General features: G+C 43.5%; 1 protein-coding gene across 5 annotated transcripts in view; it reads left to right on the plus strand.

Moving 5' to 3' along the window:
* Window positions 1–564: 564 nt before the first annotated feature.
* Window positions 565–16,438, plus strand: part of PLCB4 (phospholipase C beta 4) — a 177,875-nt gene continuing 162,001 nt past the window's right edge. For 4 of the 5 annotated variants that reach the window (XM_027883548.1, XM_027883552.1, XM_027883551.1 and 1 more), the window contains exon 1: window positions 565–583. The gene's annotated coding sequence lies outside the window, so the exon portion shown is untranslated. Of the gene's footprint in view, window positions 584–7,425; window positions 7,446–16,438 lie in introns of those variants that run through there. The other variant, XM_027883549.1, reaches the window with a different exon arrangement.

Raw genomic sequence — 16,438 nt, forward strand, 5'->3', positions numbered from 1 at the left:
GGCAGCAGGCCTGGCGGGAGCCGGGAGAACGCGGTGCGGGAGGGGAAGGAAGAGGGGGATTTCCTTCTCGCCCTCCCAGTACCTGTAGTAAACAGCGGCTGGGCGGCGCGGGCATCCCCGCGCGCCCCGCACCCCTCACACGCGTGCGGTGCCCGCGGGCGGGCGGGGCTGGGGGTGCCGGGGGAGCCCCCGCGGTGCCGCCGCGCCCGGGGCCGCACGGGCGGAGCTCCGCGCCCGCGGCCCCGCCGCCCACTTGCCATGCGCTGCCCGCAGCCCTGCGCGGCGGCGGGGGGAGCCGGCGGCGGCTGCCCGGCCCGGCCCGGCCCGGCCCGGCCCGCCCAGCACAGGCGGCGGCGGCCGTGGGGTTTCCCCCGTCCCTGCCGCGTCTCTCTCCGCGCTGCGGGGGTTGAGGCGGGCGCGGCGGCGGGGGGAGGAGGGAAAGGGAAGGGAGGGGGGGAAGGAGGAGCCGCCGCCGCTGTGAGGCGGGCGGGTCGCACACACACACAGACACAGACACGGCGCGAGGAGGAGGAGGAGGAGGAAGGAGGAGAGAGACGAGGAAGAAGGAGCCTCGGCGCCTGAGGTGAGGGCGGCGGGAACGGCGCGAGCGGCGGGGCGACCACTGAGGCGGGAGGTGTGGGGGGGGGGGGGGGGGGGGGGTCTGTCAGCGGCTTCGCGCCCTTGGCGGGGGGGGAGCGGCGCTGGCCGGCCCCCCCCGCGCCGGGCCGTAACCTTGGTCTCCCCCGGCCGCGATGAATTGGCGCGCACATCCGTGTGGGACGCAGCCCGTGTGGGACCGGGACGCGCGTGTGTGTGTGCGCCCGTGAGGGACACGCGTGTGCGGGGGTGTGTGCACACGCGTGTCCGTGTGTGCTCCCTGTGAGGCGGCTCCGTGTGTGGATCCGTGTGTGTGTGTGTGTGTGTGTGTGTGTGTGTGCGCGCGCGCCCGGCGATTGGATTCTTCTTCCCCTCATCTCCCTCGCTGCCGTAGTTTCTGAGCGTATCCGGATTTTGTCAGTGCTGGGCGGTGTGACAAATGTTTCTGTGTAGTTAAGTATAACTTTCTTGCGGTGTTGCTTTTTTTTTATTATTTTTTTCTTCCTTTTTTATTTTTTTTCCTTCCCCCTTTTTTCTCTCCCCTGGGAGTAGGGCAGGCTCACCTTTGAAGACTGTTTGTTTTCTTTTATATATATATATATATATATCTATATCTATATATCTATATATATATATCTCTAAAGGTCTCTGGGGATACAAGTGCTTCTGTTGCCTCCGTCTGTGTGGTTATAATTTACATGACGTTTTTAAATCACTTAGTGGTGATTTTCAAAGCAAGGTGCAAAAGCAGTGTTGCCATTTCCATTCCATAGCCATTCCAAGGATGTGTGCACCGTATTCCATGCACGGCTTTGAATTATGTGCTGTCAAACACCTGTTACTTAATCCTGTTTATCCTTTCCAGTTACAGTTATCCAGCCTTGTCTTCCTTTTTTTTTAATGTCTCAAAATAAGTTACAAATACTCTTTTATGCTGTCGTGTAGTAGGAACCCGGTGATCTAATGCACTTGTGGGGTACATAATGTGTGTTTGTGAGGTAACACTTTCTCAAAGGGAGATGGTTTTGGAAAGTTACAGAATGATCTTTGTCTCTGGGGGAGTTTATATAATGTTAAAGTGTCCGTGGGGATGCATCTGGAGGAAAGGCTGGTGGTAGGGGATGCACAGAATCCAAGTCTCACACAGTATAAATCTTCAGTAAAGCGCAAATCCCTTTCCCTCAACACCTAAATAACGTTTGTGTTTTTCAAACTTTGCTTGATGTTGCACCGTGGAATTTTCGGTTTAATAATTGGAGTTAATGAGGATAGCAGAGAAAATGTTGCATTTCTGATTCTGCAAGGGTATGGAGCAGATTCTTTCCTAACACATTTTGGGTTGATGGCTGTATTCTGTAGTTTACTTGGGCAGTTTTATCAATCTGGTGGTAATAGTTGGGGCTGATTTCTCCAACTTCTGAAAGTGTTACATTGACAAGGTTTGCAGGTTTTCACTGGTTCAATGCTACCTAATATTGCCATGCACCACAAAATAATTATTGTTATATGGAGCTGAGAAATTTTATATTGTGCAGAGACAGCTCCTAAATACGAGTTGGGAACAGATTTATTCCTCTCTGCAACTGATAACTTGATAAAGTAATTAAAAATAAATTACAGATCTCTAGGATGAGAATTCTCTTCCACGATTGTTAATACCACCGTGCCTTCAAATGTCAGTTTTGATTCATGTCTTGATGATATCACCGAAAACCAGGTATTGACATGAAAGTCAAACCTCTGGTGAGAATATAACTCTGCGTAGCTGTCAAAATAAAATGGGAAGATCTGGTTTGATTGCTGGCTGTGGTTACACTCTTGGTAGAGTAACAATGCCTTTTATTTTATAGACACGCGCCCACGCACAGGAGCTTTGTTCTAAAATAGTGTTTTCTGTCATGAATTTATGCATAACCTACACTCTCTGCTTTTTCTGAGCGTGCAGGGAAGACAGAACCTTGGGGGTGAAGCAAGAAAGACCAGAAAGGGCAGGAAGGAGAATTCATTTGAATTTCCCTTGCTGACAGAGGAAATACATCTTTGTTATATATATCACCCCAAATCACTGGTTGTGTTGCTTTCACCTTTTCTAAAACAGTGGCAAGCTGTTTGGGCTTCATATACGCTGCTGACTTTGGATATTTGTTCCAGTAATATCTGGCTGTGATGGTGAAGTTGGGGCTATGCTGGGAGCCTGTCAAGTATTTGTTGCAGCTCTGTAGGAACTGATGGCTTTATTTTCACCAGGTTTACTTACACTGTTGTGTTGAAAACTTGTAGGGATATCATTTCCATGCTTACCGAAAGGACGTGTTTTATGTTTATTTTTCTTTTTTTATCTTGTCATTTTTTTTGTGGTCTACTTGCATTGTTCAGTGGTTTGTTTCCTTGGTGGTTTAAATAGCTCAATTGCTGTTCCTTCCTGTTTGTAATTTGCCGAAGACTGAAGTCTGAAACTGCCGTTTTAATATTTTCCTTAAAATTGAATTAATCCTTTTTCCAGGGAAAAGGGAGAAAGGGACAGAGGAGTGCTTATGAGAAATTTAAAAATGAGAACCAAAACTTAATGCAGGGATCTTACCTAAGAGTGACTGCTTATGAAAATTGGTACCTCACTGATTTCAGAGAAGGTTGGTTTCCTCTGTAGTTTCAATCATCTGTCCCATTAGATTTTGGGAATTGTAAATTAGTTTAGAAGTGAAATTTTCCAAATCATAAATTCTCTGGTTGGTTGTTAGTGGAAATCATTATGAAGGGTTGCATAAGCATCGTTTGTAGGATGGCTGATCAGTAGCCTGGGCTTAGTTCCATTCCCTAATAAATAGATGCATTGTGCTACTTCAAAAATTGCAAAATTGATGGCTTGAGTTCATTTACTAATTTTGCAAGATACGTAATACATCTGGTTTTGGGGAGGACTCTTTGATGTCTGCAGGAGTTGCACACAGTGGAGCTGCTTATGATCCAGACTGTTGACTCTTCAGAAGTTTTTCTGATTATGCTGTGTAGGACATCTTATTCTTATGAAAGATTCATGTGTAGCACCACATCAGAATTACCTCTGTGCATGCATCAAAGGCTCAAATCCACTTTATTCCGTGGGACTTTCTGAGAGCAGGTTTTGCGATCCTCTTGCTGCTGCAGGACAGGAGCGTGATTTTTGGACTTTTTCCTGCGAGGAGCTGACCTGTGGAGGGTTTGAATAGATGGGATGTCAGTGGTATAAACACCCAAAATGCCTGCTTTGCTTGTGTCTCACTCTGTGAACAGTAAACTGTGAAAATCTCTTATATTGGTCCTCCCCCACCTTTTTATGGGAGTGGTTCCTGCAAGTTTGGTAAATATGGGTAAAGAGGCTTGTGAAACCGTGCAAAGAAAACAGATTCCCAACCATTCTGGAATTAATTAATTATGCCTGGTAATAAGTTCCATGTTCCAGAAAGGCATACTAATGTGTCTGAGTGCCTGGAATAGGGTGACACAACACGGGAAGGAGCAGCAGAAGAACCCTTTCACAGCTGTCCTTGCGGCTCCAATGCCGGGAATCTGCAATTTTCAGGGCAAGGTGCTCCCAGGCAGCTCGTGTGAGTCACAGAAATAGATGGTGCAGCACAACTGCCAAATGGTGGCTTTGGAGATTCCTCTCCAGTGGTCTCTGAGTGATGAGCTGTTGATGTTTTCCCTTTGAGGGCTCTCATAGGAAAATCAATACTTGTATCCCCTCCTTCTGGAGACCAACACCAGCTTATATAAGGTAGTGAAGTGCTGTGGTTTCTTTTGCCAGTTTACCTTACCTGTGCAACAGCAAAAGAATCTTGATTTCTTGAGAAGGATGAAACGACCTTTCTCCTCCTCTCCACTGGAGAGCCCATTAGACTGGTGTGAAGTCCTGCTGTGCCGTTTTCCTCGTTACTAGACTTGGATAAATAGTGTTTGTATTTGGTTATAGTGTTTCTTTTCACCTTCAGAGTTCTAAGAAGGACCAGCCGGTCTTCCTGTGGGAGAGAGCCGGTTCCCGGGGAGCAGTGCAGGTGTCACTGAGACGTTAGGTTGCCTTGGTGTAGTGTATCTGCTCAGGGAAACGGAGAAATACAAGGTATCCACCTTTTGAGACCACTTGCCTTTTTCACAGTTTAGGTTTCTGTGGCTGTTGCTTTGATCTCTCCCTGGCTTCCCGGTTTTTTCCATTGAATGTTCCTGGTGTCGAGCTTAGTCTTGATCCTGCCCCTCGTTAATAGCTGGTGCTGGCACAGACAACACGGATCACAAAGACAGTGGATATGATGTGGAGCTCTTGTCCTCCCCTCTGTAATGACCACCTCATAGACGAACCCATCGTCTGACTTTCTGCATTTGGTCCATGCTGCCCTAATGAAAAATCTGTCCAATAACCAGTAAATTCTCCTAAATCCTGATGATGTGTGTCTCACCTTTCTTTATAATATCAAGGAATTAAATTGTGAGTTAAGTAGGTGATTGGCAGCTGTCATACCTTTAAAGTTTGGGCCGCGCCTCCCATTTTATATGGAAGCTCTAACTGTACCACCGTGAGGCCCTGCACTTGGAGAGCTAAGGGTGACTTGCCTGCTCTTTTCTCAGAATAAGAGCTTGTTCTTTCACAGGGAACAAGACCTGGGAGCTTTAGGCAAATGAGGTGAGACAGCCTGTTTGGAATGTGCTCTGTTGTAAGGTCTGTTTGCGGAGCTGTTGAAGTTGGTGTTGCTGAAGTAACCGCCCGCTTTTGCCCTCTCATTTCTCGAGGAGCTGGTTCTACTCAGTTGACTCTGGGGCTCTCAAACTGTAACTTTTTCTGTGAGCCAACCCTGCAGTTGGCAATTTTAGAATACCAGGAGAAGATGTGTAACCGTGCAGATGCTGGGTTCAAAAAGGGGTTGTTCAGATTAAATGCTCTGCGTTGTTCCTTCTCGGATGTTGTGCCAATAGATTTGTTTTACTTGAAAAAGTTTTGACTTAGGCTTGGTGTTTGTATTCTATTGGTTCTGTGTGCAATACCACCTGAAAATATGAAGACTAAAAAAATTTACAGATGTCATCCGCTTATCAAATAGATGTCTAAAAGCAATGTATGTCTGCAGTTAGTCTAGCAATAAGCCAACTGAGAGAGAGGAATGCATATTCACGTTCAGAAATGTTTGGGTGCACTTTGGTGAGGAGGAAATGGGTATGAAAAAGATACCAAGGAGCAAGCTATTTATTCCTGAAGTTATAGATAGATTTCCTTTCCTAACAATTTCTGCATTTAACTTGAGCACACGCACTCCTGCAGAGTGGAAGGAATCAGGAGCTCAGTGACTAATAAAGGGGGCATACAGATTAAGGACTTGAAAGGTTGATAAGGAGCATCTCCTGGATTCCGGTGATCTAGAGTTTCCATGATCCTGTGAACAGTGTGATGTTGTGGAAAACAGCAAGTAATAAGGAAGTTCTATGAGATGTAAGCTGTGGTTTTGAACCAAGATAAGTTGGATGAAAGAACTTCTGATACCAGAGTGGTATTTTTCCCTCCTTGATCTTTCAGGCCATTCTACAGCTCTGTGGGTTCCTATTTTTCTCCCTCTTGAACATACTAATTTCCCATGCCTGAAATTGCCCCGTCTCCCACATTTGCTTTTTTTCTTTTTCTTTCCTAAGCTTTTGGAGATGTCAGTTATCATTGTTGCTGGTTGTGCTGTACTTGTTGCATGCACAGATCTTCTCTACTCCCCTCCTAGCTGAGGCTTTGTGCTGGATCCAGGATTCTTGTCTCCGTCCCTGCCATGAGACATCCGTAGTGCTGCTGCAGCTGCTAAAAGGAAACACAGGGAGGAAAGGAACTGATAGCTGTAGCAAGGACCTATTTTGAAACACACAAATTAGGATAAACTGTCTTAAAAAAAAAAACCAACCAAAACCTGACACCAGAAGACCCAAACAGTTTTGAATATTCATAGCTTCTTGCAAGTTGGGGTTTTTTGGGGTTTTTGGGGGGTTTTCTTGTTATGTAGAAGTAAGGACATGTCTATATAGTTTATACAGAATTCCTCTCAGGAAAAGAGTGAGTTGATACAGAGCATGAATGCCTTATTGGGAAGTAGGAAATAGGTGGTTACTTTGGCAAGGCTACTGTGATCTGTTGAACCAAACAGAATTGATATAATTTTTTTCTGTCGAGGACCGTGATGAGGGAAAGAAAAGCATTTCTGAGGAAGGAAGAGAGAGAGGGTGGTGAATTCTCGGTAGGTTTGTTTGCAGGGATGACAAGGAAGCACAACTCCCTTAAAGGAGATGTTGAGTGGCATGGTGTGCTGATGAAATGGACTGTGTATTTCTCCTAGACCTTGAGTGCCGGGCAGACAGGGGCTGCTGGATGATTTGATTTTACTATTTGTTTTTCAGATACAGTTCTTGAGGATTAGTGCAGATTAATTGGGAGCTCTGGTGGATTTGGAGAGCCATGCTGCATGTCTGACATCAGCAAAGAATAGACCGAGTGATTATTGCTTTCTGGTCTTTCAGTCTGTGTTATTTGTGTGCTTCTTCCCCAGCAAAATATGCCTGGGAATAATTGGCATACATCAAATGACAAGGAAAGATGGAATGTGATTGCAGGTATATCAGAGCAGATTGCAAATGAGGTGCTGCAGTCTGGCATAAGGGCTGGGAGTCGCAGGGAATGTGAACACTTTGGCATCCCTGCTCGCCTTGCCGTTTTCACGTTGGAAATCTCCTGCACCCGTGGATGCTGCAGGTGCAGGGAAGCTCTTGGAAATTCCCCTCAGCGTGTCTGCCATCCCTCACATGACGTGCCTGTGTGCTGTGATTGGTGAATTCCCGGGCTGGAGCAGAAGGTGGGGGCTTCAGGGGGCGGCGGGGAGAGATGTGACCTGGGAGAATAATTGAGGGCTCAAATAGGGCAGCCCGAGCGGGCAGGGGATTCAGCTGCTGCTCCGTGTCCCCGGGGTGGTGTCGCCACATTCTCCAGGCACAACAGCTGGGGCTCTGAGACCCTGCCAGGCTCTTCTGCTCCCTCTGAGGCTGGGAGAAGTAGCCCCTGCTGTACATCTACTTTTCCCCTGGGGAAGGACGGACGGTCCTGGAATGTCTCTGCTGCAACTGAACCGATACAGTGATTTATTTATTTTCCCCCCAAGTCCTTCAAATCTGGCAATATGTAGCAGAGTCTGGCTGTTGTTTTTGCTGATGCCCTGGGTTTTGGCTCTGAAATACAGCACAGTAGCTTTCTGATGACCTGTGACTGTAGCAGGTGGCAGAGAAGAGAAATAACTTCTCAGAAGACCTTGGCTCAGGTCAGAACAAAGCGGGCGAAGTTTTTTTAGCCGTACAGGTTGCTGCTTCCCTGCATTCACATATCATGGGGATGATTTTGCTAACCTCAGGCAGACCTTTTTCTACTTGGATGGTTCCTAAAGTATTATGTGTGTTTGGCCCTGTGCGCTTTTATTTATTTAATTTGTTTATTTCTTTTTCTTTGCAAACTGAGGAAGTGCTGGATTTGGTTTGTATGGCAAACCTGGTCAACAAATGTTGATGAAATGGTCTCCTTTGCAACATCCTAATGAGAGCATAAGCATAGAGAAGTCTTATATAGTCAAAATAGTTTATAACTCTGTGTCTTTATACAAGAAAATTACTTAAATAAGCCTTTGCATCAGGTAATGAAAGTATTGGCACTGCTATTATGGGAGTGACTCCATCTCTTGCCCTGTGGAATTAATGAAGACTGACACCTTGGAAGAAGCAGATGGTACTTTCTTGGGCTTGCTCCTGGGAAAGCTAAAAAGTTGGTGTGGTGCTGGTGGACTTGGTAACCTGTATGGTACTTTTGTGGGTGGATGGATGGATGGATGGATGGATGGATGGATGGATGGATGGATGGATGGATGGATGGATTGTGTGCATAGGAGGGAGTGCCCCAAATGTGTCGCTTGTGGCTTTGGCTGTTACTGATGGTCACTTGCTTTTCTGGATCGAGCAGGGAGTGAAGATGTAAAGAGGGATTTTTGTCTCTCCGTGTGATCATTTCTGTGGAGAAATGTTGAGTGTTGTTCCAATTGCATGTTTTTGTTTAGGGTGTGTGGAAGGTGTAAGTTTTCAGTTCTGCTGCTCTGGTTGGGTTCATTTAGAAGAATTCTTACTAATGAAGTCTGTACTGTGAAACTGTGGTACCTGCATGGAGAGAGGAATCACAGCTCCCTCAGACCTTTCTCTGGTAGTCCACATCAAGTATAAAATCTTAAGCAATTATTTCTCTGCTGCATCTTCATTTTTGGTGCTGATTCTTTCACTGACTTGTAGCCTCAGAAAAAAAGGTGATGTGTTGGTTTTTGGCTACAGTGGCATTCTACCAGTTCATTTATTCAGGGTTTTTTGGGGGGGATTTTTTCCTTTTCTTTTTTTTCCTTAAGCTTTTGTTTTTCTTATCCTTAAAGATTTTTTTGTTTGTTTGCTTTGAGCAGATTCCTGTACGTTTGTTCCTTACAGCTTTCCTGTGATGGACTAAAAGCCTCCTGTAACAGAATTCCATTTCCAGATAACGAGGGGGAAATCAAAAGTATATCTCTGCAGTAATTCTTTGCTGCACAAACAGGTGTTATTTTGTAAATCCTTTTTGTATTTTAAAGCACATGAGGTGAAAACAATACTTTCCATGAGCAGCTGTGAACTGGCACGAAGTAGGTTACTTCTGGAAAAAAAAAAAAAAGTGAGCTTTATTGCTGGGGATTGTTTTGTTTTTAGTGATGCCTGTGACACTTTTTCAGTTTTCAAAACTAAACCAGCTGAATCAATCTACCAAGAGATACGTACTCTGATTTAAATATCTTTAATTTAGTTGTGCTCAGTTTATAAACAGTGCCCTGTAATCTTCCCTGATCTCATCCTGCTTTCATTTCTAATTTATCCCCGAAAAGGCACGGCTCACTGTAATTCAGGATAACCCTACAGCAGAACAACTGAAGACTAATACTGTGAAAACAGAGCTCTAAGTGCAGCTCTCAGGTATCTGACATGTTAAAAACACTCGTTGAATTGATCTGAAATTATGTGCAAAAACACACGGGTAATTTCGGATCAACCAAGGACTGATACAGCGAGTGGTTTTCCTGGGATTCAGGTGCTGAGCAATGTGGTGATTTTACTGTGAGGGTTTCGAAAACTGGAAAACAGGTTTTGATATTCCCAGGTAGAAGTGGCAGAGGGATTTGTATTGCTGTGTTAACAGCTCCGTTGTTCGGTTTTAGGGAGCTGGCTCCATCCCACTGTAGTTTAGTGTCAGAACGTTTGCTGGGTGTTGTCATTCTCTTGCTCTTAAATGGAACTATTTTCTTTACAGGAGAAAATAAGAGTACAAGATAGGGCAGATTTTTCCCAGTCATGTAAAGTTACATTATTCTTTTTGTGGGGTTAGATTTTGAATTATATATATATATTTTTTTTTTTTTAATTTTCACAGAATCAGTTAGGTTGGAAAAGATCCATGAGATGGAGTCCAACCTGTGACCCAACACCACCTTGCAAAGTAGACCGCGGCACTAAGTGTCACTTCCAGTCTTTTCTTAAATGTGACGTTTTAACCAAAACTTGGATCCTGCAGGTGTTTCTTCGCCTGGTTCATCTGAAGGATCCGTGGAAGTATTTCTTCAAAGCATTAATGGAAGTAATTACCAGAGTAAGGTGTCAGTTTGTTGGGGTTCTCTGTGTGTGTGCTTTGGTTTGATTGTGGTTGTGGGGGTTTTTTTTTGAGAGCTATAAAAGTATATACTGAAAAACTGTAAAATTGTAGACCTGTGTTATTTTTTTCCGGTGAGCTACATCTCTTCCTTTAAAAAAGTGATTTGTAATTTAAATTATAATCACTTTTCTGGTAATATTGCTTGATTTCATAAGCTGTTACCCTAAATCGTTCACTTACTGAGAAGCCAGCTCATCATTTCAATTAAAAAGTAAGTGCTTCTGTATACATGAAGTGCAAATAAATTTATGGCTGCCTTTCTCTTTGCAGAAGTTGATGAAAAGATTGTACTTCTCAGTTTATTTTAAATCAACTAAGGAATTCTTATTTAAAGATGATGGAAAGTGGATGAATCTTTTTCTTTCCTCCCGTCTCTTCCTGCTGTTGTCACATGGTGGGTTTTAGGAATTAAAGAATGTTGTCTTGAGGGCTTTGTCGGGGAATGTTTTGCTTATCTGCGCGGTCTCCGGTTTAGCTGGTAATTAACACTTCTCTTAATGACTGAAACACAATTTTAACAAGCGTTTGCTCTTCACGTTCAGCAACACCCATTGACTGAGTGTGGGTGTTGTAACCCGAGTCCATTTGAGCCTTGTATCTCAAAATTCAATTTAAACTAATTGTGCCTCGTCTAAGGTGCCTTTTGGAAGGTTGTTGCAATTTATTTGTTCTCTCTTAGTGTGATACTATTGTGACTGGGTTCATGCATCTGCAGTTTTGTCAGGGATGATTCATAGGCCAAAATGGTGTTTTTCCACTTAGTGGTCTATTCCTTTCAGTGTTAAAAGAGAAAATAATAGGGGGGAAAAGCGCTATTCTATCTGACAGATAATTGAATAGCTTCTTTCTTTCTTTCTTTCTTTCTTTCTTTCTTTTTCTTTTTTTTTTTTTTTTTTTTTTTTTTTTTTTTTTTTTTTTTTTTTTTTTTTTTTTTTTTTTTTTTTTTTTTTTTTTTTTTTAATCTTGAAATTTGACCTGACAAAAGGAAGGTAATGAGAATCTAAATAGTGTCAGGACTTACTTGGTGGGGGATATGGCATCTACAAGAAATAAAACTGACCCAAGTACAGCACCCTGCAACTGCACAAACCCAGCACTTCAGAGCTGGAGATGGGATCAAATCAGTTAATTTGGCTTCAGAACTTCACTTGACAGTCCCCTGCTGGCTTTATATCCAGTGGGGCTCCATTTATTCCTTCCAAAGTGAAGCAGGTATCCACAAAGTTGTCTCGAGCCTCCTGGTCTGCGAGATCAGATGCCGATGACTGCACCTTTTCAGGATGGAGAGAGATGTTGCTGGAATTTTAGATGACCACGTTGAGACTGAAATAATTCCAGGACTAACTTTTGGCCCAATTTCAGCAGAGCAAGGAGTGGCTGTTGGGACACATCAGATCCTGTAGAAGGGCTGGTGCTGTTCCTGGGTTAAATGCATGACCTTTGAGAGGCTCAGCCTGAAAGCTCTTTCTTCATTGCTTGATTCTGGTTTGGTAACTCCTCCATCTAAACCCCTTCCTCCCCTCCCCTTTTCTTTTCTGCAGAGACAGAGCTGGCTTGTAGTGGACTTTTAAAATTAGATTTCTTTGTCCTAAACCAGGGACTTGGGTTAAAAGCAGTAAGACACACCCCCACAATGCTCTGATTAAGGTATTTTTTTCAATACCTGTCTTAAATGCCACAATAATGCCTGACAGAAAGGCTCCTTGCCTGGTGAACACCCAGATCCACAGCAGCCTTGAGCAGTGCCCGTCAGAAGAATGTGCATTCCTCTGGCCTTGAAAGCATGAACTGGAGTACAGCACAATGTAAATGTCAATTCAGGAATGCTAGGTAGGTTTGGTATGATCCCTTAAGGATTCTTTGTTCATGTCCTAAATTGCAAGGTTTCTGGGGCAGGGACTCTCCTTGCATTATTTATTTTATGGCATTTATTACAATGTAGTTTTCGTTATTTTTTTATTTAACCCGGCTGGTGATACCTCAGGTGGGAGAATACACTGCAGCACAGCATTTTTAATTAGAATATATGCACCAAACTGCTCTGTGCAGGTTAAAAACAAATGTCATCCATGTTGCTCAGTTCAACGTGCTGAAGCCTCTAAAGGTATAGAGCAGCTTTCAGGCAGTTCAATCACTTTATTTTCCAACTGAGGCCTGTTTTAGGATGTTCATGTGCCTGCCCAAAAGCCTGCAGCCCACGTGTTGGCACCGGGGATTCTGGTCATTTACTTCTTGACCTTGACTTGCAAATCAAAACGCAGCAAAATCAGGGCCACGGACACGCCATCCCCGGACAAACTCCCCGGGGGCGCAGATGGATGGATGGATGGAGCGAGGCAATGCCTGCACTGCTCAGACCGACGTGTCATGCACTGTTAGAGGCCATTATCTTTAATACCTGTGTTATGCAACAGATCCAGTTTTGATTTGCAGCCCAGAAGCAGCAAAGTTTCGGTTTTGGAAGCGGGATCTGCCACAGGGGTGTTTCTCAGGCAGGCTTTTCACACACAGGCCTTGACACCAGGCTTCCAGCAGAAATGAAAACAGCGCTTCTTGGTGTTGTTTCTAGGTTTGAGGATTCCCTGTGTAAATCTTTTTAAGTCAGAGCATAACTCAGGAACGCCCTATTTTTTTTTTTATTTTTTTTTTTGGCAATGGTATGGAGACAGTCTGAATCAGCAAAGCTTGCTTAAAGGGACACTCTCCAGTCAAAAACACGTGTATGCATAAAAACCCCATTTTTTCTTCGATGAATTGAAGTAGTTGCAGACATCAGGCCTACCGCTGAATGTTTTAAAACTAATTTATATGGGTTGTGTCCTTTCTGTTTCCTCTCTTTCTGTCTTTTAGTTCTGTGGAAGGCAACAAACAATAAACCCTGAACAAGCTCATCTGCTCAGTTGGATGAGAAAAGAAATGGAAGAGGCCAAGCAGAAATTGCAGTCTTTCAAAGCACAGGTCTAGAAAGATGTTTCAGCCGTGCTAAAAATTATTTGGTGCTTTGCAGTTTTACAGCACTCAGTGATCTAATAGTGGTGCTGGAATATTTGGTTTTTTTTAGGCACTGTACATATTTGTTGAAAATGCTCTTTCACCCAAAGGATTTATAACACCATAGGGTAGGAGGAGCCTAGAGCTGAACACAATATTTAGGATGTAGGCAACAGAATGTGCCTGTGAAGCATTTCCAGGAACATGTTGTTGAGATCGGCCTAAAGATTCAAGCTGCATGTTTCAATATTTTTCAATCAAGTGGCACTTCCAAGTTATTGACTTCCCTTCGAGGTGTAAATTTTTACATGGAGCAAATTAGTCCTGGCTGCTGTCAGGAGGGATTTGCTTCAGTGCGTCCTGAGGCATCAGGCCCAGGATGTTTGCGCAGGGAGGCTTTGTAAACCTCCACTGGAGATGTGTAATGCTTTGATCTGTTTATTGGGCAAATCAAAATTAAACTGGTGTCTCCCTCTTCTTTCTTTTTTTTTTTTTTTTTCTTCCTTGGGAGAAACGAGTGGACAGGAAATCTGGGCAGCACTATCAGATTTTGCCCCAAGAAATTTGCACTGGTTTAAAAAAGAGGCATTGTACTGGCAGCTTAATGTTTAAACTGGGTGTCAAAATGTTAAGGCAGAATAATGCAAACCAGTAATGCAAATGGTTTTCTTGGGTGGATTTCAACTCCTGTTCTAGTATGTGGTAGAATATGTTTACTTTACTTGCAATGAAATACCATGCTATTTCCATCACAATAATGCCACTTTTAGCCAGCTGGTTGCAGCCAGGTTCAGAGATAGTAATCAAAATTGTTTTGAAATGTATCTCCGTTTATTACAGTGTAAACTTTTCTGCTTCATATTATTCAGTGACTAAACATGTTTACTTTGAACAGAGTATGTGTTCTAGGTGGGTAGAAGCAAACTGAAAATGTGTCTAAGCCAGTTGTAATTAAATCTCAGCCCTGTACATTTTGTCAGGACAAGAAAAGCTGCCGGCATTTAAACCTTGCAGTGCGTTACGAAGTGACTACCACTCAGCTTCTCCCATGGAATTAAAACAACTTGGAAAGCAGAGTGAGAAAAGGGGAAGAGAGATTTGTATGAATTAAATGACTCTGGCCTGTGGTTTGCCAGGCTTCTGTTGCTTTTGTTGATAGTGTGTGGTTATGTAAACTTCTTCCCACCACTTTTCTTCTTGAACTTGCTGCAAAACGGTTTTGTGTGGTGTAGCATCTGCTGGCATGAAAGTGCTTGTAAATACCCTGCTTCGTCTTTATTCTGCAGCCCAGTAGGAAGGAGAGAAGGGATGGAGAAGAGTGTTCTCTGGAAGCACAGATGGCTTTAGTAATTAATAACACTTTGGGAAACAAGTTAAAAAATATGATTGCCGAAAGAAGGGGGCTGTATGGGTAACCTGAGTGCATCTATTTGGTACCTTTGCAAGACTGTGCTGCATTAAACATTCCTGGAGGAACGTGCCTGGTAGAATCAGCTCTCCTGTGCTCTCCCACGTGCGATGGGACCAAGAAGGCTGAGTAAAATGGCACGACCGTTCCGTGTTATTTTGCACTGTGCAAAATGATCTTGTATTGTGACTGGCATGTAATCATCCCAGTAAATATTCAAGGGGAAAAAAAATAATGCTGCTTAATCCCTTTCTCTTGCTGTCAGGGAGGATGGGGATAATAAAAGCGGAGATCACAAATGCTCTGCCGGAGTTGCTGGCCTACATTTCCAGTGGTGAAGGGCAAGAAGCGGGCTCCCAGTTTCTGGAGCACAGGGTGCACCCCAGAAAGAATGCCTGAGCTGCAGCAGGATTTTTGTGAGGATGCTGAGCTTTCCCTGGAGACTTTAGATGACTGCATTTTACCTTCCTGATATAAAGTGCTGGCAGCTGCTGCCTTGCTGGCCTGAAAGGAGGACCCACCCTCTTCCCATCCTGTCACCTGCTGCATTTTCCCCAGTGCCTGCATTACTTCCCTGTCTGCCTGTTGGATTGCCCCTTCGTTTCTGCTTTCTTTGAATTATGGTGAGACGCCCTTAAAACTTTACTTTGGGTTGGAGTGTAGGTTTTTATGAAAATGATTAATCTCATTGGCCCAAGCGGAGTAAAAGCATTTGCCTGGAATTGACCTGGATTCTTTGTAATGCTGTAAATGAAGTCTTGGATTGTTAATGCTTTCATCAGGAGTGAGTAATTTCGTAGATTGAAAACCTCTTAAAGTGCAGCATGGTAATTTTGGTTCCAGAGAATTACTATAGATGACTGTAAAAATAGAGTACATTTTTTCCCCAGTAAAAAAAAAAAAAAAAAAAATTAATAATGGTTATTAAAACATAGGTAAAAGCCCCTGCAGGAGTTGTAGGTTATTATGTAGTTATTACATCCAAGATACCCTGAAATTCTCTTACTTAAATTGCAGATTGTGTTTCTTAGTCCTATTACATTTGCATACTGATGAGAGTTTGTGGTAACTTTTGTATTGTGCAAATCCTACTATTGTTTAGTACTTGGCTTAAATAATGTGGGTTTTATCATGTAAGTATACCTTATTCTCTGCAGAAAAAATATCTGAAACATTTTGTTATTCACAAATAACTTTGGAGGCTGTGCTTTATAATCAATTTATATGCTTTTGATAAAGTAGAATCTCTGGGCTTGAAATTATTTGGAGTGAAAATAGTCTGCCCATTTCTGTAATTCAGTGTCCTGAATCTTGCTCAGCAAACACCAGGAAGGACTTTTACCTTTCAATTTGAAAAACTGATCCTGAATCAAGAACTGCCTTGAGTTGTGGCTTCATGGCTGGAGGCAGACACAGGATTGGGACTTAGGGGTGGACTGTGTGTGGCACGAGCAGGAGGCTGCATCCTTTCTTTATTTAATAATTTCCTGGCTTAATTCAGTGAAGCTGAATGCAACAGTCCTTGATGAAACTTCATGTGGCTTATGAATGTGATTTCCCTCATGGTATTCCTGTGGTAGAAGTGGAGAGAATGCTATTCATTGGGAGTTTTTTTGTTGTTGTTGGTATTTTAACTGTGTTTAACTGCATGGCTACCTTCCTCTTTTTTTGTTGTTGGTTTTTTTTTCCTA

This window comes from Empidonax traillii, unplaced genomic scaffold (genome assembly GCF_003031625.1).
Source record: "Empidonax traillii isolate 1590-97213 ecotype Southwest subspecies unplaced genomic scaffold, ASM303162v1 scaffold128:size1411021, whole genome shotgun sequence".
NCBI lineage: Eukaryota > Metazoa > Chordata > Aves > Passeriformes > Tyrannidae > Empidonax > Empidonax traillii.